This window comes from Orcinus orca, chromosome 5 (genome assembly GCF_937001465.1).
Source record: "Orcinus orca chromosome 5, mOrcOrc1.1, whole genome shotgun sequence".
In the NCBI taxonomy this organism is placed as follows: Eukaryota; Metazoa; Chordata; class Mammalia; order Artiodactyla; family Delphinidae; genus Orcinus; species Orcinus orca.
The window spans coordinates 22,153,930-22,180,443 of NC_064563.1; the positions used below are offsets into that span (position 1 = coordinate 22,153,930).

Here is a 26,514-nt window from a genome sequence, read left to right on the forward strand (position 1 = left end):
TTTTAGAAAAAGCAAAAGAAAAATAATCATTTATAATGATCCAATGCTCTCCCTTCTTTTGGTAATAGAGTCAATACCCAATTTCATAGGAATCCACTTACATCTCCTTAACAAGCATGTTTATTTTTGTTATTTATTTCTTCATCTTCTCCTAGCTCTACCTTTTGCTAAAGCTACCAACAAGAAACAAAACGAAATACCGTACTTCCTTCAAAAGCGTGCGCACACTTACTTCCATTCTGATGGTAAAATGGCAGCACTAAGGCAGTATAAAAAGAGATGATAAAGTAACTGAAATTGAATACAGGCTTCCCAATTAATAGACTGTATTTCATTAATACTATTATTAGTAGTAGTGTTGATGTTTACAACAAATGAAGTATATTGAATAACCAAGACTACAAGGCTCTGTCCAAATTGACCCTAAATGATCACAAACATTTATCCTAATTGATATAAAAAACGCCTAAATGTACCACCTTCTGGACTACTCTGAAAACAATCAATCTCCGTTTTTGTAAGATAGTCCATTCATATATTGGAAAACATGGCAGATGTTGAAATCAGTAGTTTTATTTTGAACTACTTCCATTTCTACCTTTGCTTCAGCTTCTCTGTCATAATGACATCATTATTATTACTTTAATTATCTGTGATTATTTTTGGTATTTCTATTCCATGGAAGAGCAATGGTCTATCAACATGTTATACCGTCACGTGGCTATGTAATCAAATAGAATGTTTCAGTCATTGATATTTGAAGTGAGAAGGGTTTAGTCTGGAATGATGTATCAGTGTCAGTGAAGGATGAAGAACAGATAGCCAGTCATTCTAAAGGGAAAATCAAAACTACTTTGATGACTCACTAGTTACAGAGAGGAAATAAATGTAAATCAAAAATTTTGCTGGGCTTCCCTGGTGGTCCAGTGGTTGAGAGTCCGCCTGCCGATGCAGGGGACACGGGTTCGTGCCCCGGTCCGGGAGGGTCCCACATGCCGCGGAGCCGCTGAGCCTGTGCACCCGGAGCCTATGCTCCACAATGGGAGAGGCCACAACAATGAGAAGCCCATGTACCGAAAAAAAAAAAAAAATTTTGCTGATGTTTTGAACCATGGTGGATAGAAGTGTTACAGGAAATGGGAACAGGTATTAGATATTTTGTTTCCAGTTTCCTAGCAAATTTAGGGTTACGTGTTGGAGTCCTGATTTGAAGACTGAGAAATTAACATACTTTCTGTCACTACCTAAAATTCAAGGTGACTTTTAAGTAATAAAATGTATTTATCAGCATTGCTTGTGTTATTACTCTTATTACTTTGTTTCACTCCCAAACTAATCTCTTCCCTGCAACTCAAGAGAAAGTCACACCCACCTCTCCATTTACTTTGTAGAAGGGAAAAGTTTAGGGGCTCTATGAAGTGAAACATCCTTTGTTGATTCCAATGCCATCAAGACCTAAGGTATTTTTAACCTCAGAAATGAACAGAATTTGAGGTAAGTCTTGAAGTAAAAATGTGAAGAGACCATAGGCCCAGAAATGAGGTTAAAATACATAAACAATTTTTAAAATTCTACATTAAAAAATAAATCACAGAATAAACATAGGCATTTTGTTGACTGCCTGTAGGGGAGAGGAAGGAGATGATCATTTGAGGAGATTCAAAACTCTTCTCCAACTAATGCTGGCTTCTACTAACCTTGTGACCTGGTTACTTAAGGCCAATTTAACATATCATTAGAAATGTAACCGACATGTCACTTAAATAAGGTCGTGTTGGCCAGAGGAAGACAGGTTCTTTCTCCCCCAATGTATGCTTTCCAACAGCGACTAGTTTCCTGTAATTTCTCTTACCGTGTCAATAATTATTTTCAAGTGTCTACACTTCTACTAATATAAGAATATCTTTTCCAGATGTGATAGCTATCTGAATTTGGAAATGTTGAGTGTAACGAAGGTAAGATATGCAAATAGAATCATCTCGTGCACAATGTAAGGCAAGGATGGGTGCTATGATGGCCAGGACAGGGCTGGAGATCAACTAATGAAGGAAATTAACTATTCATAGGGCTGGAAAGTAAGTTCTCAGAAGAGAGAGACAGCTCCTACTTTCTGTTCTTACTCTTTTTCTACAAGCCTGAACAAGAATTACACAAGCACCTCCTAAATTACATAGGTACGAGGATCTTGTTACTCTGCTCGGTAAGGTGTTCATCATCACAAAGAAGAAGCTTGCTGAAGCTCTTCCTGGGACTCCCACATTCCTAATTGTCTCATTGCTACATTGATTCATCAATAACATTGAGGTGAGGAAACAGGCAGGCTTTTGTATTATGGGCTAACACTAATTATGTTGGATTGCTTTCAGTATGTAGTAAGGATTTAGAAAGTATATGTTTGCCCTGATTAATTTCACAAATCTTTAAAAATAAACTCATGCTGGAATTCTAATCTATGTATATTTGCAACCAAGTTGCACTTTCCTGCCACAATTAAGTACTGCTATTTTAATTTTCCAGTCTACATTCTTTAGAACATGCTCATACCATATGTAGGTAGAATTTTTTTTAAAAATAGAATGTATTGGTTCTTTTATACTAAAAAGTAAATACATATTTACTGCAGAAAAATGTACATAGAGAAAAGCACAAAGATGAAGAACACTTAAACTTCTAAAATATCTTTATGCCCATTGTATAATTTTATCCTTACATTATTCTTATGAATAAAGGCAAAATAAGAATTATTGTGCACTTAGCTGTTGTAGAAAACGAAACAGTAAAGTGAGTTTCCTTCAGTTCATCTCAGATCCAAGGCTACTCCTGGTCCTGTCTAATTCCTGGGCCAGAACTCTTTCTGTGCTTTACCTTGGGCCACAGGGAGTGGAAAGGGAGCAGGTATTTCCCGGGAATTGGAGACAAACACAGAAATGCAAACACATTCACGTGACCAGTCCTGAGCCGAGCAAGGCCAACCCTGCCCATGTGCAGATGCTCTACAGCTGCATCTTGAATGACAGATTTCTCAGCGCTATTGAAAGCTGCTAGGTCAGTGACCATGGAGGCTGACGGCTCTGGCTGAGTGATTCTTGGCCTTAATTTAGATATAAACCTCTGAGTTCAGGAAGGGTGTGGAGGGAGAGCGTTTAGTCCTTTCCTTCTCCCCTTCTCACATCTTAAGAGGGTGCATTATGTTCCAGGCCAGATAATGAATCAACAACACATCTGGATTAGCACGACTCATTCATTTATCAGATGAAGGTGTGCTCCAGTCTGTATTACAGTCAAGGGCTGGTGTCTCCATGTTAGTGTACAAACTCTATTTGCCTCCTGTCCAGAGTCACTCTAGGCAGATCTGCTTCATAAATGGATTTGTGAAGTGCTTTGTAATTCTCACATGGTTGATTATCCATGTAAAAGGTTTTCCTAATAACAAACAGCTAATAGCAAATGAGAATGTGTGACGTTCCTTGATGTCTCTATGAGTAACAGATTTTAAATAGACTGTTTCCCTGCCGATTGAATACTTGTCTTTAAAGCCTATATTTTAAGTTCAAATATTCATACCATATGGTTTAGGGAGGATTATCCCTCTGTGGTCCTGAACTATATTGAAAGCATCATTATTTATATGTAAAGTAAATTTATGAATGGAAAACATTTATATTAAATATTCTCAGTGGCAAATAACATGAAAGAGAATGGCTGTATTCAGAACAGTAAGAAATAGAGACAAATAGAATAGATAAGGAAACTATTTCATAAAATAGGCCGGGGACATGTGGAATATATTAACAAAACAAGGTAGGTAACATGTACCACATGTTCATGAGCCGATATGTTCAGCAGGCTCCTAACTGAGCTTTTGGACAAAGAGAATGATGTGGACTTTGTAGGGGTGGAGAGGCATAGGACAGACAGGACATATTTGATGAAGCTATGGAATCTGTTAAAATCACATTTCCAAAGACTGGGAACATGTCATGGGTGAGTTTTTGTGCTTATTATTTTTTCTTATATCACAAAAAAAGTAATAACACAATTTTTTCAGGAAAAAAATACTTTACATTGAATCTTTCATTTATAGAATCATTTCTTCACTTATTCACTATTTCTTCACCCCCCACTCTCAACAGAAACACACATACTTATATATATGCATGTGTGCAGTTTAGCCCTGAATGTCATTACTTCAAGGGGACTACCTCTGAGATATTTGCTCTCTTTGTAGACAATCACAAATGAGGAACATCAGTTGACCCCAGTCCTTACAACCTGTTGCACTTGAGACCAACTTTTAAATTGACTGCCCATACAACACCACCTAGAAAAGAAAGGACAACAAAAAGTCGGGGGGCCTCTGATGACTCCATTGTACAAGGAAAAGGCATAAAAGAAAAAGAAATCCCTAAAACCAATTCATTAGTTTCAAAACCAGAATGTGACCATGGATTAGGAATTTTGTAATGACTAGAGAACCAGAACATTAAAATTATCATATTGAGATTTTTGTCACAGAGAGAAAAAGAGAATCTTCCTGAACTACCCCAGTAAAAAGGGATGATTCAAGGAAATAGAATTAAAATTATTCCTCAGAAAGATCTTTGCCCCTCTTGTAATTCATCATGGGAAATTCTAGTCCATTTTCTGAGAAATATTGAGTTTTGATGAGTACTATTTCTGATACTAAGCTTATACTTAATCAAATTATCAAAAGTACTGTTAAATGGTAATAGCCACTGTAGATGAGGGGACGGAGAAACAGGGACTCATGTATTGTTGGAGGGAGGGAAAGTTGTTAGAATATTTGTGAAGGACATTTTTTTAAATTAAAAGTCTTTGATTTTTAAAATGTATTTTGATTCAGAAATTATATTTCTAGAATGCATCCTAAGCAGCAACTGTGGTAGTGCTTGTAATTGAAAGAAAGAGAGAAAAAAAGAAAAAGAAGGGAAGAAAGAAAAAAGGAAGGAAGGAAGGGAGGAAGGAAGGAAGGAAGAAAAAGAGAGGGAGAAAGAAAAAGCGAGGGAGGACGGAAAAGAAAGAGGGATGGAGGGATGAAGTGGGGATGAAGGAAGGAAGGTGGGAAAGCAGGAAGGCAGGGAAAAGAAAGGAAGTAAAAGCCTAAACACCCCAAATTCAGAAACTAATTTCTTTTGAATTAAGAGAAAAAACAATGAAAGCTATTTATTTTATGTAACAATTAAACTTTTTCCTGAGAAAATCCAACTATTGCATTAGGCATTTAGACATCTGCCAACAGGTCACCTCTCTGATTTCTGGAGGCTTTAGACAGTGCCCCCGGCCACATGGCTACACACTTTCTCTATCAAATCTCACCACCCAGTGCCCTTATCTGTTCTGGCTGAGATCTCTCCCGGCCCAACCCTCACTGCCAAAACCACAGTGACCAATTCCATCTCCACTCCCAGATGGTCAGGCCTGGAGCACACACCTACTCACACTTCAGTTTTCTGTCTTCTTCCTTTCTGTTATCCCATTGTACACATCTTATCTCTTATGAGGGGTTCTCTGAGTCCAGCTTAGTAGAAACAACTTCCCAGAGGTATCAATTCCCTTAAAACACAAGGACAACCACAAAAAAAAACGGTCTTGATGATTTGGAGAGGAGTTACCCAGGGAGACAAAGAAAAAAAAAAAAGAGTTTAGAACATAAAGATGAACATTACATATAAAGATTTCAGTTCAATGCTGACTGTGGAATTCTATTCAACAGTCCAACCAAATCTCCAGAGAGAGAGCAAGCACTCCAGATTGCCTTCTAGGTTGTTGTGACACTTTTCCCACCATTGACTGATCTTCCAAGACCTTGGAAGAAAACACATGTAATCTATCAAAATCTTCCCAACAACCTAGAATTACTTTGGTTGTAAAATCCCTCAATATGGAAAAACACATTATTTCATCACAACAATAATAGTTAGGTATCAAGAAATTCTACCCTTGTGCCAGTTTATTACCTTTGGAAACTGGGTTGGTGGGGTTGCCATCATTTGGATATCATGTAAGACATCTAACTTCTGCAACTCAGAAACCAAGCCTTAGGCAGAATAAATTCAGTGAATTCTTAGGTGCAGTTAAGTGTGTTCGTTCCTGCTCTACCTGTGTTTATTCCAAACATAGGCACATACGTGTTTATATATACATATATAGCAATATATATTCAGCTATACAAAGTATTTTATAAATTACTTTGTGTGCAGCAAACAACATTTTTAAACACAGGTATATTTCATCATTATGTAACATTAATTATCAGGCAAAGTCAACTTCCCCAAAACTGAGAGTAGGCAGCTACTTGTATGTGGTAATTTAAGGACACCTTAAGTAACATTGGTGAAAATATGGTACCTTCACCACTAGGCTGCTATCTTGCCTGCATGTACTGTGATCAGTATCATACAATAGTACTATAAAGAAATAGGCATTTTACTATCTATAAATGGTAATCTATCAGTCGCCTAACACTTCAGCTTGAATTACTTAAACTCAATATGATCCTCTGTGATTTATCAGAGAAACTGCCAAGAGAGTAGTATAAGACAGAAAAATATTGATTGGAGACAGGTGGAGAGTGAAAGGAGATAAGAAATGTCCAGCAGACAGAGTGACATTCAGCAGAGTTACTGCAAGGGACCCTAAAAACCAGTGTTTGGTTGCAGGGCACAGGGACCCTAAATGGTTCTGTGAAAGGCTGTGTTATTAAGTTGATAAAATCAGGATAGACTGGGCACCTACTATCTCTAAGACAGAGCATTTCATCACTGGTTCTAACATGGCACATATGCAGGATTTTACACTGGTCATTCTAATTCAAATGATTTTCTTTGGTATCCCAATGTTGAAGAAAAGTAAAAATTAAAATAAGATGTTAGTGTGTGTGTGTGTGTGTGTGTGTGTGTGTGTACGTTGTGTACTATAATTTGGAATGATGGATGTGAACCTGTTATCATAAATCTGATTTAGGTTAGATATTACAAAGAGATTTATTTTTCTGACCACTTCTTCATCCATTTCCCTTTTTCTTCACTTTATTTTTACAAATTCATCACTTTTTTCAGGATAGGAAGCTTCTTAGCAATTAGTGTGAAGATTTGGTAGTTTGTCTTTTGTCGTTGAGCAGAAAAAATGCAGACCTGCTCTTCCTAAATAATCCCTAACTGTTCCACGCTAGATGTTGGCAGATGGACATTCTGGATGTACTGATTCCTCCCCAAGTTGTTTGTCTGTTGAATGTACAATTCTTCAGAATTGTTTGTGTGAATTTCAAAGAGCAAATGGTCATGCTGCAAAGTGGTGTGTGATTACTAAAACAAAGTATTTTCTCAATTTTTGTCTCTACTTCCTGCATCCAATAGCTGGAAAGAGAGTCAAATCTTTCCAAACTGACTGTGACTGTCAAAATGAGACACTAATTTAAATAATAAATAAGCTTCCTGGTTACCTTTTGCTCTATTCCACGGTAAACATTAGCACCTGATCTGGTTTCCAGCATTACTGACACAACATTTAAGTATACAGTATAAGTTTGTACTTGATTTATTAAAGTAATGAATTAGTTTTATTGTAGGTGATTAAATGTATTTTACTTTTTAAAACACAAGAACTAGAAAAGGCTAGCATTGTTACAATCTGAAAATAACTAGAAAGATAAGTTCATTAACTTGCCTACACTTGTGCATCATAAAAAACCTTGTTAAAAATTACTCCCTAGCCTGTTGTATTAGCTTCTTTATGAGGTAATTTCTCCATACAGTAATAAGATTTTTATTTTACTCTCCAGTGCATATTAAACCCACTAATCTTCTTTTATAAACTATAGTTTCAGCCACTTTCTCAATTTACTCACTTTAAAGATACACTCCTATTAATATTAAAGGTAGCAAATGCAGATATGAACTTTGCAAAACATGCTTTCGGATTTATGGCACAATCTTTTAACAGTGTACTGGAATAGCACAAAAGGGAAAAAGCCGTAAATGCCGAGTAGGTCTCATGACAAACCAAACAATCTTAGTCCCCATAGAATTAATTTCCCACCCCATTCATTATGTGAATGAACTGTAGACATATTTTCTGCTGTCAGCAAATAAAAACAGAATGGAAAGACCTCGTTCATTGAAAGAAGTAAAATCCTGCACAGGAACTACACAGATGTCAATGATCTAATTGATATGGGTTATTGGTGTCCTGGGGAAAAGCCAGCTGATCGCCATTTCTACCTGTGGGCTGATCTCTAAGGATGAAGATTTTCATTCTGTATCTAAAATCTAATAAGTCATAGTATGAGATTAAGAATTAAGTCTTTCAGAGATTAAATTCTATATATAGAATATATATTTAGTCTATATCTTTAGAATATATATTTAGTCTATATCTTTTGTTTCTATAATTTTTCAAAAAATCTAATATTTTAAACAGCTTATTATTTAACAATGGCATAAGTAATTTAGTTAATACTGGGTTTCAAACAGTCTCAAGCATCTTGGAAATGATAAATTAACTCAAATTGTCACAGAAATTTATTTTAAAAGAGAATACAGAAACAGCTTCCTTGACACTTTCTTTCTTCCACTTGAATTTAAAGTGAAAAATAAGAATTTCCCTATTGTCCTGTGGTTGGACGTATTTTGTTCACCGCATAACAAATATTTAAAAATTTTTCATTTTGTATGCTGAACTGGGGAAAGACATTTGAAATGTATGAGGACAAAATTACTAATATATAAAGGTTCTTGCAAATCAACAAAAACTAGAGAAACACCTCAGTGGAAAAAAGGACCTAGTTGTTGTACACCTGAAACTAATGTGATATTGTAAATCAACTTTACTTCAATTAAAAAAGAGATAGAATTGAAGAAACCATACAAAAGAAGGATTATAATGCACTAATAAATTTATGGTTAAAGAAAAGTTCAACCTCTCCACTAGTTAAAAATACAAATTAGAAATTTTGATGGAAAATGTCATTTTTTTCCAAAATCATATTAGCAAAGATTAAAAGTAGAAATAACTGCTACTGTCCCAAATTCAGGACAACGAAACAGTATGGCTTATGAATACATAAATTAGTATAATCTTTTGAGCAACTTTTAAAAATATGTAAAAATTTTTAAACATGAACACCATTGACCCCACATGCCTAAGGATGTGTATAGATGTATATAGAAGATCATGCTTAGAAAGAAGAAAATTGGTTAACATAATGCTCATCAATATGTTGGTAATTATGGTACACTTAAAAATATGGAACATATTCAGCCATTATTTTATTTGTTGAAATTGAAAGATATGTCTATGATACACTGAGTTTGAGTAGAAGAGCAAATTACCAAACAGCACACATTGTACAGTGCGTTTTATTTTAAAAGTACAAATATAGAGACATTATGTTCATTGGGGGAAAGAAAAGAACATACACTAAAATACTAGCAATAGCTATTGCTGTGAAATAGAATAATAAATTGTAAATATCCTGTGCTGATTTTTACTAACAACCTACTTTTCTTCCCACCTAACAAGCACATTGAATAAATTAATGCTTAGAGGATAACTTCAATCTTCTGCGGAATATAAGTTTACTGTCTCAAGAAACTAAAGCTTAGGTATATCTTTAACTTTTCTAAGTGACACAAATTATTTAACTAAATGTAAATATATATAAAAATAGAATAATGACATCATAGATTATTACTAGAAATCATACAGTAAGGTCCCTCTCTGACATTTAATAGATAATAAATAATATGTCTAATATTAAAAATATTAATGAATTTAAGTTAACATATTTATGGTAGGTTATTTAACTTAGCCGATTAAAATCGTAAGTAATTATTTCCTTTTTTCAAAATTTTAAATGCATTATTACTGATTAGAATTTATAATGTTTTAAGATATTTCTAAAATTTTATATGCATTAAATCTAACATTCCAGAAGTTAGCAAACTAGCATTTATTCTTTTTTAATTTAAAAATGGAATAAAATTTCAATAGGCTTTCTCCAAATTTGCTTGCTTTGTGTGTGTGTGTTCCTAAAGAAATTATAAAGCCTTTTTTGGATAGGTCAAATAATTGACTTATTTGCCACTCTATGGATAGGTACTTTATAGTTTCAAAGTTTTAACCTGTTTTAAATAAGAATTTTTATCTTTATCTTTACATTTACCTAGTTCTCATAATTCCTCCATCTTGTTCTCTACTTTTATTTCTTCTTCAACTTAATCTGTTGTTCACTCCTACAATTACACATGCCTTCCTCTCTGGTGTATCTTGAGGGAGAGAGGTTTTTGTGTGTGTAACTTTTCTTGGAGCTGCTGTCATCTTAGATCAGGTAGTAAACATCTATAAATCTACATGCTGAATGATGAAATTGTTTTACAGCCTCATTTTTCCTCTGATTTCCTTGTTCAGAACTTTAAGTCGTTTCAAACACTTCTGGTCTTACTCTCCCTTTAACATAACATTAAGTTTCTGCCTAACAAGACTTTTCTTTATCCCAACGTGACATCCCAACACCATTTCTTTGAGATGATACCCTTTTCTCTGAGATGGTACAATCATGGGTCTCTGTCTTGAAGGCCCTTCTTCAACAAAAGCAGGTCATTTGGTCAAAAATAAACTAAAATAGAAGCCACTTCCAGGAGACGTTAAAGATAAACATACACAAGGAAAATTCAACAGTTGTGCATGGTAAGAATTATAGAAACCTTGACTTATAACAGTGAGAATATAAAGCATATATCTGTGTGGAGAGTTGTAGACCCTTGCTCTATTTTTAGCAACTTGTGCCTCTCACATAGTAAGTCACCAGTAAGTGTTTGTTGTATGAATAAGTGATGGAGAATGGGCCAGCTAATCTGATTCAGAGATTTAAACACTGAAAGAAGGAATCAATCCTCCTTACATCATTTTTTCAAGAGAAATCTTACATCATTTCATGACAGTCACTGTTCTTGTATCTAGTCGTAATAAAAAATATATTTTTATAGTCTCGGGACCCGTTACATTTGTCAGTCATAAGCTGTTTTCACCTGCACCCTTTACACAGGCTTTATATAAGCCTTTTCTGATTAAAGAAGGACAGAACAGGTTGGCATCATTAATATGAACTGTTCCTCCCTTCTGAGTACTTATGTTGCTTCTAATGACAGATGGGAGCATTGGCTGGTTACACAGACTGCAAACAGTGAGGATTACAGGGCAAAAGGGATACTAAAATAACAAAAGACCACCTCTGGTATTGTAATCAAGTGTGGAAGGAGTTTCATCATCCTCACTTGTTGCTGGTCCCTAGACAAGGCAATTGTGCGGGTCTCTGTGGCCAATTGGACCAGCATATATTACAAGCAGCCTATAGTGGTGGGCTTAGCCTTGTTTGTCTAAAACATTAAAGTTACCCTTTTTAGTTAAGTGTTTTATTCTGGCATTTTGGAAAGATACATGATGCCAAACAGAATATTTATAACAAACCTTTTAAGGTTTAGTCTCATCTATTTTTGCCCTCAAAGGTCATTTCATAAAAGGGATCAAAAGGCAGCTTCTTCCAGACCAGCTCAGTGGGTGGCCAGAAACCGATTAAATACTAACAGAGCCCGGAAGAAGTACAAATCTGTAGGACTTGTTTTACACAGTTCCATAATGTATTGTCTCGATTACTAGGCCACATAATTACATATATAAAGTAGTTTAATTATAACTGATATAATGAAAAAGCATTAAAAATGATCTTGAAACAAGCTTACCAAATGGGCTTCCTGTGAATATCTAAATCCTTTACTGGTGGTAACTTGTTGATGCAGTAATTGTCAAATCTTCAGGAACCCTGACATCATTTGGTGCTTAAACTCTATCCAAAGACATAGATCCATTCTATCTTTCCAACTGCTAAAGTTCAACTGTTAGGAAAATCTAAATGTTTGGTTTATTTTCCAGACCAGCACTAATTAAGTAGCTAAAAGTTTGGATTCAAAATATGTATTCCACAAATTTTTTATAGCTTGTTACTTTTGTAGATCCATTCACTTGGCACTATTGTGTGCTATCTGTGTGCAAGGCACTATGCTAGGTCCATTGGTACACAAAGATGAAAAGGATATGGTAACCAACTTCAAGGAGGTAAAATCCAAAAGGAGAATCACACATATAAAAAAATAAAATATCTCTTGCATTATGAAGAATGCTAAAAAGAGGTACTTATAAATTATAGTGATGGCTCAGAGGACCAAGAGGTGCAGAGAAGGTTTAAATTAAGACTTCAGAAGTGAACAGTAGTTTACCAAGAGAATGGCAGGGTTTCAGAAGGAGGCAAACGGTGGTGGTGGGGGAACCATTTTTAGGGAAAGAGAACAGTATGTGCACAGGTAAAATAGGGAACAAAAAGTAGTGGATATACACAGGTTGAAGGTTTGAGAAAGGGAACAAAGAAGATGAGGATAAACAAATAGATAGGAGTCAGGTCATGGACAACTCTCACTGTTTACAAAGAGCCATCAAACTGTGTAAGAAAGAGATGTAAGAAGGACTCCACTTACCATTGCTGACTTTGAAGATGGAGAAAAGGATATTACGAGCCAAGGAATGCAGATGGCCTCTGGGAGCTGGGAACACTCCTCAGCTGGGAACGCCTGCAAGGGAACTGCAATCTCAGACCTATATCCATGGGGAACTAAACTTTACCAACAACCTGAATGAACAGGTAGCAGATTCTCCCCTAGAGCCTCCAGAAAGGAACAGCCTGCCAATGCTTTGATTTTAGTCTGGTGGGATCCATAACACACTTAAGACCCACAGAACTTTGTTGTTTTAATGCACTGAGTTTGCAGGAATTTTGTTACAGCAGCAATAGAAAATCAAGCTACACTAAGTTAGAACATAGGAGGAGGGGGAATTATGAAAGGGGCTGAGGTGGAGGCAGTAAAATTTTGAGTCACATAGCAAAACTACAAAGCCATTTTCTTCTTAAATAGCAAATTAAATGTAAATAGCAAAATATAAAATGTTTCTGTGTACTTAATTGGGAAGTACCTAGGTTTGTCTTCCTAAGGCAATTTTATCACTTGGAAAACTTTGTTAAATAAATAAAATATTGCAATAATATAGCACTGATTATAAATATTTCATTTATTTACATCTACCCCATTACCAATAGACAGAGTTATCAAACAAAAATATGTATAGTAGAATAACGTTTAGTGTGCTGTCAGCAGTCTTTGCTTGCAAGTAAAAGAAAGCAACTAGAAATAAAAACCTAAAAGAGAATTTACCATAAGGATTTGAGGAGGGCTCAGAGGTTCAAGGACAGGAATGCAGCTCTGCCTTGGGACCAAACATACACAAAACCAAATGTGGTAGGCACATTCTCTAAGTGTTTCCTAACTGTGGTCTTGCCCAGCGTCTGCTCCACCCTCCCTGTTTTCTCACTATTGACTTTCTTCCTTTGTTCTTGGTCCACAAGGCAGCACAAGGTCATCAAGTACACCAAGTTTTAATCTAATTAGAGGTCCCTGAAGAGAGACTGACTTGTTTCCCTCTGCCCCAAGTCCAAACCAAAGGAAAGAGATTCATCTGGCTCAGGTTAGGTCAGGGCCCAATCACCTGTGGCCAAGAATGAGGTTACCTCAGGTTAAGTAGATCCATTAGGCTGTGGGGAAGGGGAAATTCCCACCTAAGGGATCCTAGCCAGACAGTTTAACACATACCCACTAAAAATAGAGTACAAAACAGAAAATAAAATTAGAACAGTAAAATAAAGCCAGTGTTAAAATTGATACACAAAAATGCAGATCAGGAGGTCCTGGGCAGTTGTTAAAGGGGGTTGCATATTTGTTTCTAAGTATCATAATAGCCAAGCTAAAGGTGGAGACATAATAAGCTGCAAAATTCACCACTTGCATGAGAAAAAACTGTCCATAGCTAAGGAAAAGCAAACCCTCTCAATTTAGTAAATTCTATTTATTTGAGTTGGAGAGAAATTTTGTCAGACCCATTTGGTCCTCCGAAATGGGTTCTTTATGGGATATAATGGACAATATCCTAAAAAGCATTATACAATACAAGTGAAACTGGTCACACAGCTGTTTCTAATGTACTCTTCACTGCAGCTAATGTCACAGAGCTCAGTAGTATTTGCTGACTGGCCACCTGTTAATTGATTGACTGTAAGCATTAAGTTTATCTATTAATTCTAATTATTGTTTCTGATATTTAAAATTAAAAAATACTTCTTTTTGTTTGTTTTTTGAGCTGTGCCGGGCAGCATGTGGGATCTTAGTTCCCCCTGACAAAGGATTGCATCCGCGTCCCCTGCAGTGGAAGCAAGGAGTCTTAACCACTGGACCGCCAGGGAAGTCCCTAAAATAAAAACATTCTTGATCAGAAAGTCCAACTAATCTCCTGTTGATGTTTTTTTAGGAATGCTGAAAATACCCATTTCATACTAAGGTAAAATCTCATTGTATTAATTCAATTTGTATGAAAGCCAAACAATGGTGGTCTGCTCAATGTTTAACAACCAGCTCTAGATGGTGGGTTGGGAGGGTTGAAGAGTGTCTTAATTTGTAGAGTTCATCAATTTCTATGGTGTAAATACTCTTACTAATCAATTCCAAGTGAGCAATGTGAAATCACTGAATGTGGAGTCAGAAAGAATCGTGAACACCATTACATGTTATTTCTACCATGCAGACACAATAGACATAAGTAAACTCAAGACACAGGTAATAGTAAAATGTAGTAAATATTCAGGAAGTGGTGAATTTTTTAGAATTTAAGACCCAATTTATTTGTAAGTTTATATCATTTACATTTTAATAATGGCTAGATTTATCAACTGGTTCTCAAAGTTCCTAAAAGTGTAGCAATCAGCTCTTGCAAATTAGCACAGACCAGCTCTATTACACTACTGAAAAACCAACACCAATCATTTTCTAAAATGTTAAATCAATTAATTAAGAAATGCAATATGGACCACAATTGATTATAACATAATGACAATTAGCAAATAGTACTGAGAGCATGTTTTTAAAGCTCTTTTGCTTCAGTATAGGGATAAACATCTGTTTTATTGTAGGAGATGCCTTCTCAATGCTGGATATTTTTTGTTTGTTTGTTTGTTTGTTTGTTTGTTTGGTCTTCCGTTGATGTTGTGAGCCATGTAGCAGTTTGTTTTTGTTTTAATGGTCTATAAACCCACTGACTTTGGTCCAGTCTAAATGTACTTCAAGATTCACTTGGAGTTTCTAGATATGATTTTCTGATTGATTATTTTAGTTCTCAATAATATAAGTTATTTTACTATTTTAAATTATATAGCCTTCTTATTATAGGTCTGAAAACCTCGATCTCCTAACTCCTTTTTCTCAAATGAATGTTTATGATGGAATTTTTAGAAAATGTATGATTTCTTATGAAGGTAGCTATTTTCTTGTAGCTTAACCTACTATATTTAAAACATTTAAAATATTTTCTGAAATGCTAGAGTCTTAACTTTCTCAAATATAGTAAACTAAAAACAATGGGATAAAATGTGAAGATGATATATTTTTAAAGAGTGGAATATATAAAATTGGCTGATAAAACAACTCTATAAAATATTCAGAGAACATCAACAAATTAAGGCTTATTACATTTAGTACCACACTATAAAGCAGTATATGGAGCTGTGGAGATTCGGCATATGGTTCAGAGATCTAAAAGCAGGAGGAAATAATGCTATTCCAGAACCCAAAATGGAAAGATAAAACTCAAACATATGGTAAATTTTCTGAAAATTAAGTATGTAGCTGGTCCGAAATTTGAAATATTGGGTTCCCTGAAGGAAATAATATTTTGCACAGGTATAAACAGCTATTTTCCAAAGGATTATGTTCACTTGCAATTTTGATACAGTTTGATGAGGTAGAAATAGGATAAAGAAGAGTGAGGGGAATCCAGTGGCTGGTACAGAAATGAAAACGTGGTTGCCGCCAGAGAGGCTGAGCAGCATTTCCCAGATATTGAGAGACATTATCAAGAAATGCTTGGGCTTCTCTGGTGGCGCAGTGGTTGAGAGTCTGCCTGCCGATGCAGCGAACACGGGTTCGTGCCCCAGTCCAGGAAGATCCCACATGCCGCAGAGCCTGTGCGTCCGGAGCCTGTGCTCCGCAACGGGAGAGGCCACAACAGTGAGAAGCCCGCGTACCGCAAAAGTAAAAAAAATAAAAATCATAAAAATAAATGCTTGATGAGTTTCCTCTCTCCATTTTATTATTTATGATCAAGAGACAAAGAATCCATGCCAAATGGGCTATGTGTGGAAAGAAGAGATTATGATAGAAACGGGTTTTGTATAAAATTTTCAGTTGCTAGAGACCTTGTCATAGCAACTACTTTGTAATGACCTCATTTCTCCTATGTTTCACCCATGTTATAAAATAGAAAGTAATTCATACTAGTTAGAAATATAGCATAGCAATTAAGAGTGAACACTCTGGAGTAAGAGTACCTACATGCAAATCCCAGCTCTGTCATTTGCCAGTTGTATAGATTCAGTCAAGATATTTCAACATTTTATGCATCAGTTTCCCCCTCTATATAAAGGGGATAAGAATAGCTCATAGGATTGTGGTAAAATTTTAATAAATTAATATATACAAATATATTGGAACAATATGTAATAAATGTCAGCAATCATCATGAGCAGCGTAATTATTGTTCTATTATTACTGTAAAAAGAAGACCATAAGTTCACATATACAGACCTCCTAAAATGTTGAGAAGATGTCAGCTAAAAACATTCTAAAACCGAAGCCTATGATGATTGTTTAGATCGTCCCAGAGGAAAACCGGCTCCTGTGTTAGGAACTATCTATCAAAACAAAGCGTAGGTGGAATGACCCCACAAGACAGATACAGAAGAAAAAATCTTACAGCTGGACCTAATAGCTCAAGCTCCTGGCACTGCTCCCACTTCCTGACCTTGTCTGATCTGCGGGGAAAAAGGATCTGGGCAAGTTGCCCCCATAGCTTTGGGGAAACTACCCGTATACGGAACAGTTTAATTGAAAATTCCAAAACTTCCTAAAACTCCGTGGTAGGATCATGTCATTCTTATCCAGAGAGCCTAGAGCTGTTTTCTGCCACCTAAGGGATATTTACTCCATCACTGTGCTCCAAGCAACTGGGTTTAAGCTGCTGTTTCTTCCCTTTTTTCAAAGGAGGAGCAATGAAGCTATTTAAAGAAACATAACTTTTTTTTAAGTTCTATTTGGGACAAGACTAGACTAAAGAGAGACAAAGGCTGATAGCCTTAAATAACTGCAAATCTATTCATATCCAAAACAGAGCATGGGTTGTGTGTGTGCGTGTTGTATGTATGTGTAGGTTGTGTCGTATGTACGTGGGTGAGTGGTGTGTGTGTGCACCCACATATGTGAGTAAGAAAATGTCTGTGGACAGATGGCTGGATCAATGTCTACAGAAGATAACAAGGCAGCATGCGTGGTACATTTCAGTGTGTGCTGGTAAATTCACAGATGTTTGGAGAAAAGGGTGGGAAAATATGACCTATCAGAGTCCCCAGCCAAATTTTGCTGGAGGAATGGATCTGAACTCTAATAAAGGCCTAAAGAATATGATCAACTTTAAGCTTAAGAATAATCCTGGAAAGTGATTTGAAGCGTTTAAGTTATTAGATAAGTTAAATAGCATAAGAAAAGCATGTCATTAAAAGAGAAAAATCCAGAGAAGCATGCCTGGGTATGAAAAGGTGATCTGAGCATGATAAGGTACTGTGTAAGACACTAACAGGATAACAGTAAAGACAGTCTGACTAACAAGTTATTTACACAGACTCCAGAGTAGTAGGAAATAGGATAAACATGGGCTCATATTCTCTTGGCTTTGCTTAAACAGAGGAAAAAAGGTCAAAAAGAAAGTTAACCAATGAATGAATGCCATGTAAAATTAAACAATGTCCTGTACTTCTTAATATGGCTAAATATAAGTGCCCAAAAGGGACATCATTCTTCCTTGTAACTATATTGTTGCATTATTTTTTTCAAAATGCATTAAATATCCTTGCCCCCAAATATCTGGGTCTTTTATCTAAAGAAAATTAGACAGCCTGCTGAATTTAAAAGTGAGTTTTAAACCCAGTCTCCAGTTTTACTTTTACAGTTTTAATAAGTTCAGTCCTGTGAATGGGTTGTCACCTGTCTGCTTTATTTATGGGAGCAGATCAAACACAGAGAGATGACAATGTGTACCATTTCTATCACTGTACTCGAATAGCATCCTAACAATTCATCAAAAACCAAGATCCATGTGGTCTGGTGAACAGCACCACTGTTATCTGGGTCAAAATTGAGCTGCCACCAGGACAAACAAGAAGTACTTTAAGCCCATTTTAGTCACAAGTGGTTCCTTAAATATTTTACTAGCAAAACTGCCACCTGCCTTGAAACTTGAGTTTTATGACCACACTTGCAGGTATATTCTTTTACCAACTTGTGATCTGAATCCTTGGGGGCCTGTTACCAAGCACAAACTATAATAAACAGTCTAATATAACCTAATAAAACAAACCAAGGGAATGACTATGGCTGTTGAACAAACAATTCATTCCTGAAATTAAAAATGTAAAATTAAACCTAAATAACTTTACAAGATATCTTGGTAGCACTACCCACAAAAATATGGTGTGTCTTCCCCCAACCTCATTTACTGCTCTATAATTGGCTTCTATTTGTCCACTGTCTGCACATCTGGATTGATTTCCCTTTGGCACAGGGAGACTTACGTTGATTCCTCCACCCACCCCTGTCTAGTTTCTCTTATAACCAAAGGCATATAATTCAAGGTGTCTGTGAGGAATTAAGGTGGCAATTCGTGACCCACACAGAGACAAGAGTCACTGGACTGTGCTCTTTTCAAAAACTCCACTGCTATATCTTGGCACTAACTGGAAATTACATAGATAATTGACAGGTGATATATAGGTAGATAGATAGACAGATAGATAGATAGAGTCAGACAGACAAACATAGACAGACAGACATAAAACTTTTATGATGGTAGGTCCCAGCTTCCAAAAGGGAAGGTCTGTTTTTTAAGGAACGAGATCACATTGTGTTCTTCAGTGTCATAACACCAGGAGCCCAGAAAAAGAAAAAAAAACAGTGGGAGTAAAGCACATTGGACATGCCAATAAATGAATGATAAATTATTAAAGCATGATTGGAAATATTGCCATTTTTCATAGCTGTCACTTTAAGTATAAAAGCATCAGCACATTAAACTAGTTACTGCTTTTTCATAATTGAGACTTTAGCTCCTAGCTGTGCCCTGCAGCTTTTCATTAATCACTGGGACTGAAGTTCAAGCTCAGTGACAGCTTAGAAGGCATTAAATGGGCAAAGTATTTTCCAGGTACAGTTAGGAAAGGGCTTTCAGTTGTATAATCCATAGCTAATTGTTTTTCAAAGTCTCTAAACACAATCTACTCCTGGCGTTTCCTAGTGACAGAATTAGCTGCAAACTGGTTTTCTTTTTATCTTCCCAGTCTTTCTCTCATGGAAATCTATTGAGAGGCCTATTGTTAGCTGCATAAAACAGGTGCAGAATGACTGTGATATGTAAAACTGTAACTGATACTTAACCAAGGAAACATTTATTAGATTGCCTCTGAAACAATACTTCCTGAATACTTATTCTAATCATACCATTTAATTTGTCATAAAAGAAACAAGATGGCATGAAATTTTGCACACAGGCGGAATTCACTTTTCTAATGGAAAAAAAAGGTCCCCGTTGGATTATTTTAACAAATGCAACTGAGTCTTCACCCAACATGAAGTAAGACTGCAGCTTCTCACATTGACACTTGAACACAAAGATTCCCAGCATAAGACCCTCTGTTGCTTTAGTTCATCAATTTTTTTTCCTTTTCTGCAAAGTGTTATACATCAGGTTTTAATGGATGTGCCAAAGCATTCTTTCTTTTGTGTAACAAATTATCAAGAGCATTGAGGTTCATTAATTATGTCATCTAATTGGATTGAGGCAGGTGCAAAATACCTCAGATGAAGTGGTCACTGGCAGAAAGGCCTAAGTGCAAGTTTTTCTATTAGAAGCCAGCATGTCTCCAGACTCTTGGAATTACTTTGTACTTATTGATTAATGGCCATAATTTATTACAGTGCAGAAGATCTTGCATTGAGTTAAATGTGTGATTAATCAATTTTCCATAAAATTATGAACAGCCGACCAGTTGCCAGAAAGAAAATACCAAGTGCATTTTCCCACGGTGTAAATATATCAGGACTTCAGCTAATAACTGTCTATCACTTGCTTAATATTCCCTGTCACACTGATAAATGTCATCCCCACAAATGGGCCACAGGTAGTAATGATGGAAAGACCACCAAACATGTTTTATAGCTACCCTTCTTATATAATGAAATACTCTTTGAATCCATCTCCAAACAATTTATTAATGCAAAATTCATTTCTGCCTTCAGCTTGAAATATATCATTGTTAAGTCAACAATATTATATTAAACTGATAACTGATATTGAAGAAAGAAAACCTTAGGCGAAAGAAAGATGAATTTTGGACTTCCTGTGCACAGGAGCTCATTTTTATTTTCCGTCTAAAATTCAGACATGTGACTAATTGTTGTCAGTTCTAATCTGCTTTTAAAGCACAGCATGTCTGAGAAGCGAGAACACTAAAGAGACCTGCTGATTGAAGAGAAGAACACATTTTGTTCCAAAGGTTAATTTCTCTGGTTAAATAACAGGTATTATGGGGACTCGCTAAATGAACTGTCTTTTTTGAGCAAGGGTACTTTAGTTTGCAACTACGCTAGTTAGATGCCGCCTCAAAAGTACAAAAGACATATGAAAATGGTGAGATAACCTAACAATACCGGAATCAATCACATTTTAGGAAAATGAACTTGTATTAAAACCTATTATAGAAATAAAAACTGATAGGATATGTAAAGATTTAACTGGAATAAATAAATGTAAGCATGACAGTGATACGTCACCGAGCCATCCCAATCCAGAAGTAGTAGAACAATATGTGTAACAACAGTAAGAAAATAAATAAAAGCTGAACTAATACTCAGGCACTATAAGAAGGATCCTAAAAATGCTAGAGCACAAGGGTCTTAAATATCATCATTCTTCCTCTTCCTGGAGCGGGGAGATAAATGAGCCAGGGCATGAGGCTTGCTGTGCGGATCTCAGTCAGTAAGACACCTATCTCTGATACTACTCAACTTTATCTGAGATAAGAATTTTTTTTGGCCTTACTCCCACCCCTCAAATACAGTGCAACTTCCCTTATCTCCAAGTTACTTGGTTCTATTACGGTAATAGGAGGACACCTGGTGTAGAGCTTTGCAGACCACTTTTGCATTGTCAGAGTCTCTTGGGCTGCATAAATCATGATGCCTCCAAACCGTTTCTTCTACAAGAATGGTCATATCCTCCTATTAAATTTAGGTTCCCTAGTTTCTTTCTTTTTTTTTTTAATTGGATGACCAGCCCCACCCCCAACAAATAACTGGCATGGAACATGGCAAGGAATGTGGCTGCTACACCCTGAAGCCTTCTCTTTTCTCTACTAGAAAGCTCTCCTTCTCCTCTGCCCATCTTTGAGTCTCTGTTAAGTGCAAGTGATGGAGGCTGAGTCCCTTGCTCTCTAGATCCTCTAGTTTCTAAACTACACATGCAAGTTGAATAAGAACAAAAAACTATATCTAAAAGCTCTATCTAGCATCATTCCCATTCATATATTTACTGTACAATTTGGCAAACATAGTCACGGAAATAGTTCCCCAGGCCTCCTTTTAATATCACGCAAGGGATTCATTTTAGCTGGTTCTTTATTCCCAATTTTCTCCTCCTGTGTTGTATAGAATTTTTAAGTATGTCTGTGTTGGATGTTTTATGCTAACTATTAAAATTCCGTAATTCCTTAAGCTCAAGTCGCAATCATTTTAACGCTTATTAAATCTCTCCAACTAGAAGGGATCAAACTTCTCCCTGGAAGAAGGGGGATTAGGGCTTTCCACGTGCCTAGCAAAAGCATTGTGTTACATGACCTTTTCCTAGTCCTGTGGAATTTTCAAGCTGAACCTTACTCTGACACTTATTTTAATATTTTTCTTTTGTCACACCATATTTTAAGGTAGACTTCAAACTTGCCACAGAAAAGGAAGTTTCTGCTGCAGGGAGGGGAGAAAAGATAAAGGACCATATGACCGTGGTGGAGAAATTGGAACCCCTGTGTGTTGCTGGTGGGAATGTCAAATGGTGCAGCTGCTGTGGAAAATTGTCTGGTGTTTTCTCAAAACATTAAACACAGAATTACCACTTCTGGTAATTTCACTTCTGGGTATATACCCAAAAGAATTGAAAGCAGAACCTCAGATATTCATATACCCATGTTCATGGCAGCATTATTCACAATAGCAAAAAAGTGGAAACAACCTAAGTGTCCACTGATGGATGAATGGATAAACAAAGTGTGTTTTAACATTTTCATTGGACTATTATTTAGCCTTAAAGAGGAAGGAAGTTCTGACACATGCTACAACATGGCTGAGCCTTGAAGACATTATGCTAAATGAAATAAGCTAGTCATGAAAGGACAAAAATTGGATGATTCCACATACAATTACATGAGGTACCTAGAGTAGTCAAATTCACAGAGACTGAAAGAAGAACGGTGATTGCCAGGCGTTAGGATGTTTAATGAGTTTGGAGTTTTCATTCTGCAAGATTAAAGGAGTTCTGGAGATGGACAGTGATGCTGGTTGTACAACAATGTGAATGTACTTGATGCCACTGAACTGTAGCCCTAAAGTGGGTAAAATAGTAAATGTTACGTTACATAAATCTTACCACAATTAAACAAAAGAAAAGGAACACAGGACTATAAAGACAGGGGTAAGTGGGGAAAAGAGCAGTTCAGAGGTGCTTTTGCTACTTTGGGCTAGAGCCCTCCTCTGATATGGTACACATCCTGGAAAGGTGTGGTCAGTGCCTTTTGTAACAATGCAAGATGTCACTGATCTACTTGTGCAGCGAGTTGACAAGTTCAATTACGTTACGTGTCATTGCTGAGTACATTTTTTTGCCTCTCAACAAAGCCAAACAGGTGGAAGAGTGACTGTGATTGGCAGCCAAACAGTGTGTAAACCTAGTGAATTGAAGTCTTTAATTGCTGTGTGCCATTTGTTCTTCAGCGGCTGCAAGTTTGGAATCCAGTTCACAGGTTTGAGTATGTGGGTACTGCTGCCACATGGAAAGAGTGGAAGCCCCTTCTAGAGGGGTAATTGTTACTGGTGTTATGGACTGAATGTTTGTGTCCCCCCAAAATTCATATGTTGAAATGCTACACCCCAATGTGATGGTATTAAGAGGTGAGGCATTTGGGTGGTAATTAGAATTACATGAGGTCATGAAGGTGGAGCCCTTATGAGTGAGTTAGATTAGCATTTGCCTCACATTTGGGACTCCTTAAGGGAGCCATGAGAGAGCTAGCTTCCCCTGTCTGCCCTTCTGCCATATGAGGACACAGTAAGAAGATGCAGCCTATGAACTGGGGAACAGGCTCTCACCAGACACTGAATCTGTTGGTGCCCTATCTTGGACTTTGCAGCCTCTGCTACTGAGAAATAATTCTTGTTGTTTGTAAGCTCTCCAGTCTATGGTATTTTGTAGTAGCGGCCTGAACGGACCAAGATAACTTGCTTCCAAATTATGGTGGCAATGTTTGAACAGAGGTTAAGGATGTTGTCAGATCTTCCAATTTTTCAATAAAAGCCCAAAACACAGATGTTTCTGAGAAAATTTCCAATGTTTAAATGTTGGAAAATAATACAAACAAACAAACAAAAACCCTCTAAATATTGTGCATTTTTAGCCTGGTGACAAATTCAACCTTTGAATGATCAGTTTTCCCTTCTGTTTCAATGGGTCAGGCCAAATCCTCTACCTCTATTATTCCTTATCTAGAGCGTACTGGTTAGAAACTCTCTCCCCCATCTCTGAACTCACAGATAGATTGTTTGTATGTGCTCATACGCTTACCAGATATTATCGTTCTTTAAAGATGTGTGTATATGTGTGTATACTTTTGACTACTTTAATCCAAGCTTCTTGAGACTATAGTACAATTATTCATCCTATGCTTCATACAGTATCTTCTATCCATTATCTGCTAAATAAATACTTGCTAAATGTATGAATGTGTGAATCAATGAATGTAAGCTAAAGGGGGTGATGACCTCAAAGAACAGCCTGTATTATACTAAAAGTACATTTCCAAAGTTCAAATTGGTTTGCAATGCTTTCTTTTTCAAGTTGTAACTTTATTTATATGCAAAGGTTATGTCTTTTTGCATCTTTGTAGCTCTCTCTCTTCCATGTACTAAGTGCTAAGATATATTAACTCTTTTAGTCCTAATTCATTATTAAGTGCCCCAAATTCTACATTTACTAATTTAATCATACAAACCCTATGACGCAGGTGCTATTATCGCCCCAAATTTCAAATGAAGAAACTGAGAGGTAAAGAACTTGCCTGTGATCACACAGAGTAGATGGCAGCACCAGAACTGGATCCTAGGTAGTGGCCTCTTCACCACATCATGCTGTTTCCGTTAAAATTCCTAGAAGGAAACGGCTGACAGGGACTGCCCCTTAGCCTGGAAATGGGGCAGGGGAATGAGGATAAAGATTTCAACAACTATCACTCTTTTCACCTAAAATGTTTTTGTCTTTGGCTTTTGTTTCTATTTTTATTTTCTTCCGTCCTTTTATAAGAAAAGAGATGCAATTGCATTTGTCAAATCATAGTTGAATGGAAACCATAGGTTGGTCACCAATCCAAGAGTTCAACAAAAATCAAGGGAAACTTTCTATGAGAATCAATTTGGGTGTGTTAGGAATTTACAGTGGAGTACTGTATATCTTATCAGTAGTTAAAAATTATGTATAAATCCTTTAGATGTGTAAAATCTACCGTAAATATATGTACATATATATACTCATACCGTTTGTCCTGGGGAACTGGCTGTTAAACACTTACCATACACCATTGTATTGCAGAAACCATGGACAGAGTTGAGGTCTAGCTAAGGGGAAGCTGAGTTGAAGACACATTTACTTTGGCTTAGTGGAATAGATTTATGAGGTTTGCAGTCACTTCCCTGTGTAGCTAAGTTACTGTTAGTTATACACATTTAGGAAAGCCTTCTATAAATATTTCAACTGCTCACTGAGCTAACTTAGTACAGTGACATAAATGTGCAGGGCTAGAGATTGTATTGTGATCTGAACATACCCTGTGGTGCCTGGTGCAGGAAGTACACGGGTTGTGGCCAAGAAATAAAAGCCAGAAGTTAGTCTGTGGAAAAGTCCTCAAATCATCTGCCATGAAAATTATTAGCAGAATTAGAATATCCTTGACACACTGTAAATTCCAAAATTTTCCCCGGTCAAGAACATATACAATATTTGAGGGTTTACAGTTAGAAATACACCATACTTTAAAAAAAAAAAAAAAAAGTACTTCGTTTAGAAAGGCAACTTTTTAAAATCAGAATGGGTGGCGGGGGACAACCTGTAAAGGAAGACGCTTGCAGCATATTTTCTTTTTCTTTCTTGATGGAAATGGCATATTTGACAAAGCTAGAATTCAGCATTTTAACTGCAGTTTGGAAATGTTTTGGAATGTTTCAATAAAACAACTGAAAATTTATAATTATCTGATTTGGGGGTGTATGAAGGTTACCTTTTTTGCTCTCTTTAAATTTAAGTAAAACACTGCGAAAAGTCAGATAAAAATGAGCAAAATATGAAATCAAGGTAATAAAGTTGAGCAACAAAATTAATAGAAATTGATAGCTACTATTAATAAAACTTCTATCAGAGCATAGCAAAAGCAGTAATTCATTCAGAAGAAATGCAATTGAGATAGATACATTTCAACTATACTGTAAATGACTGTCACTGAAAGGAACTGCTAGACTGATAAATAGTGATTAGGAAAGTTATAATGTGAGGGATGGTGTACTGGAAAGAACACTGTCCTAGTATTTAATAAACATGGATTATAGCCCAGTTCACTCTTAACCAGTGGTGACACTGGGCTATTTGTGGTTCCTCACTGCTAAAAAAGCCATGCAGTTGAGCCAAGAGCCAATCACCTGACTGAAGCTCAAGTTCTCTCTCACTCTATTTCACAATTAATCAATTCTGATTTTTTTTTTTTCTTTTTGCGGTACGCGGGCCACTCACTGTTGTGGCCTCTCCCGTTGCGGAGCACAGGCTCCGGACGCACAGGCTCAGCGGCCATGGCTCACGGGTCCAGCCGCTCTGCGGCATGTGGGATCCTCCCGGACTGGGGCACGAACCCGTGTCCCCTGCATCGGCAGGCGGACCCTCAACCACTGTGCCACCAGGGAAGCCCCCATCAATTCTGATATTTATCATAAAGAA

The 26,514-nt window shown here is 36.5% G+C and overlaps 1 long non-coding RNA gene across 1 annotated transcript in view; it reads right to left on the reverse strand.

The window, feature by feature from the left end:
- LOC117195968 (uncharacterized) overlaps positions 1–26,514 on the reverse strand; it is a 122,456-nt gene that overhangs the window by 87,586 nt on the left and 8,356 nt on the right. The window contains exon 2 of the long non-coding RNA XR_004475911.2: positions 12,549–12,641. This is a non-coding gene — a long non-coding RNA (uncharacterized LOC117195968). The remainder of the gene's footprint in view (positions 1–12,548; positions 12,642–26,514) is intronic.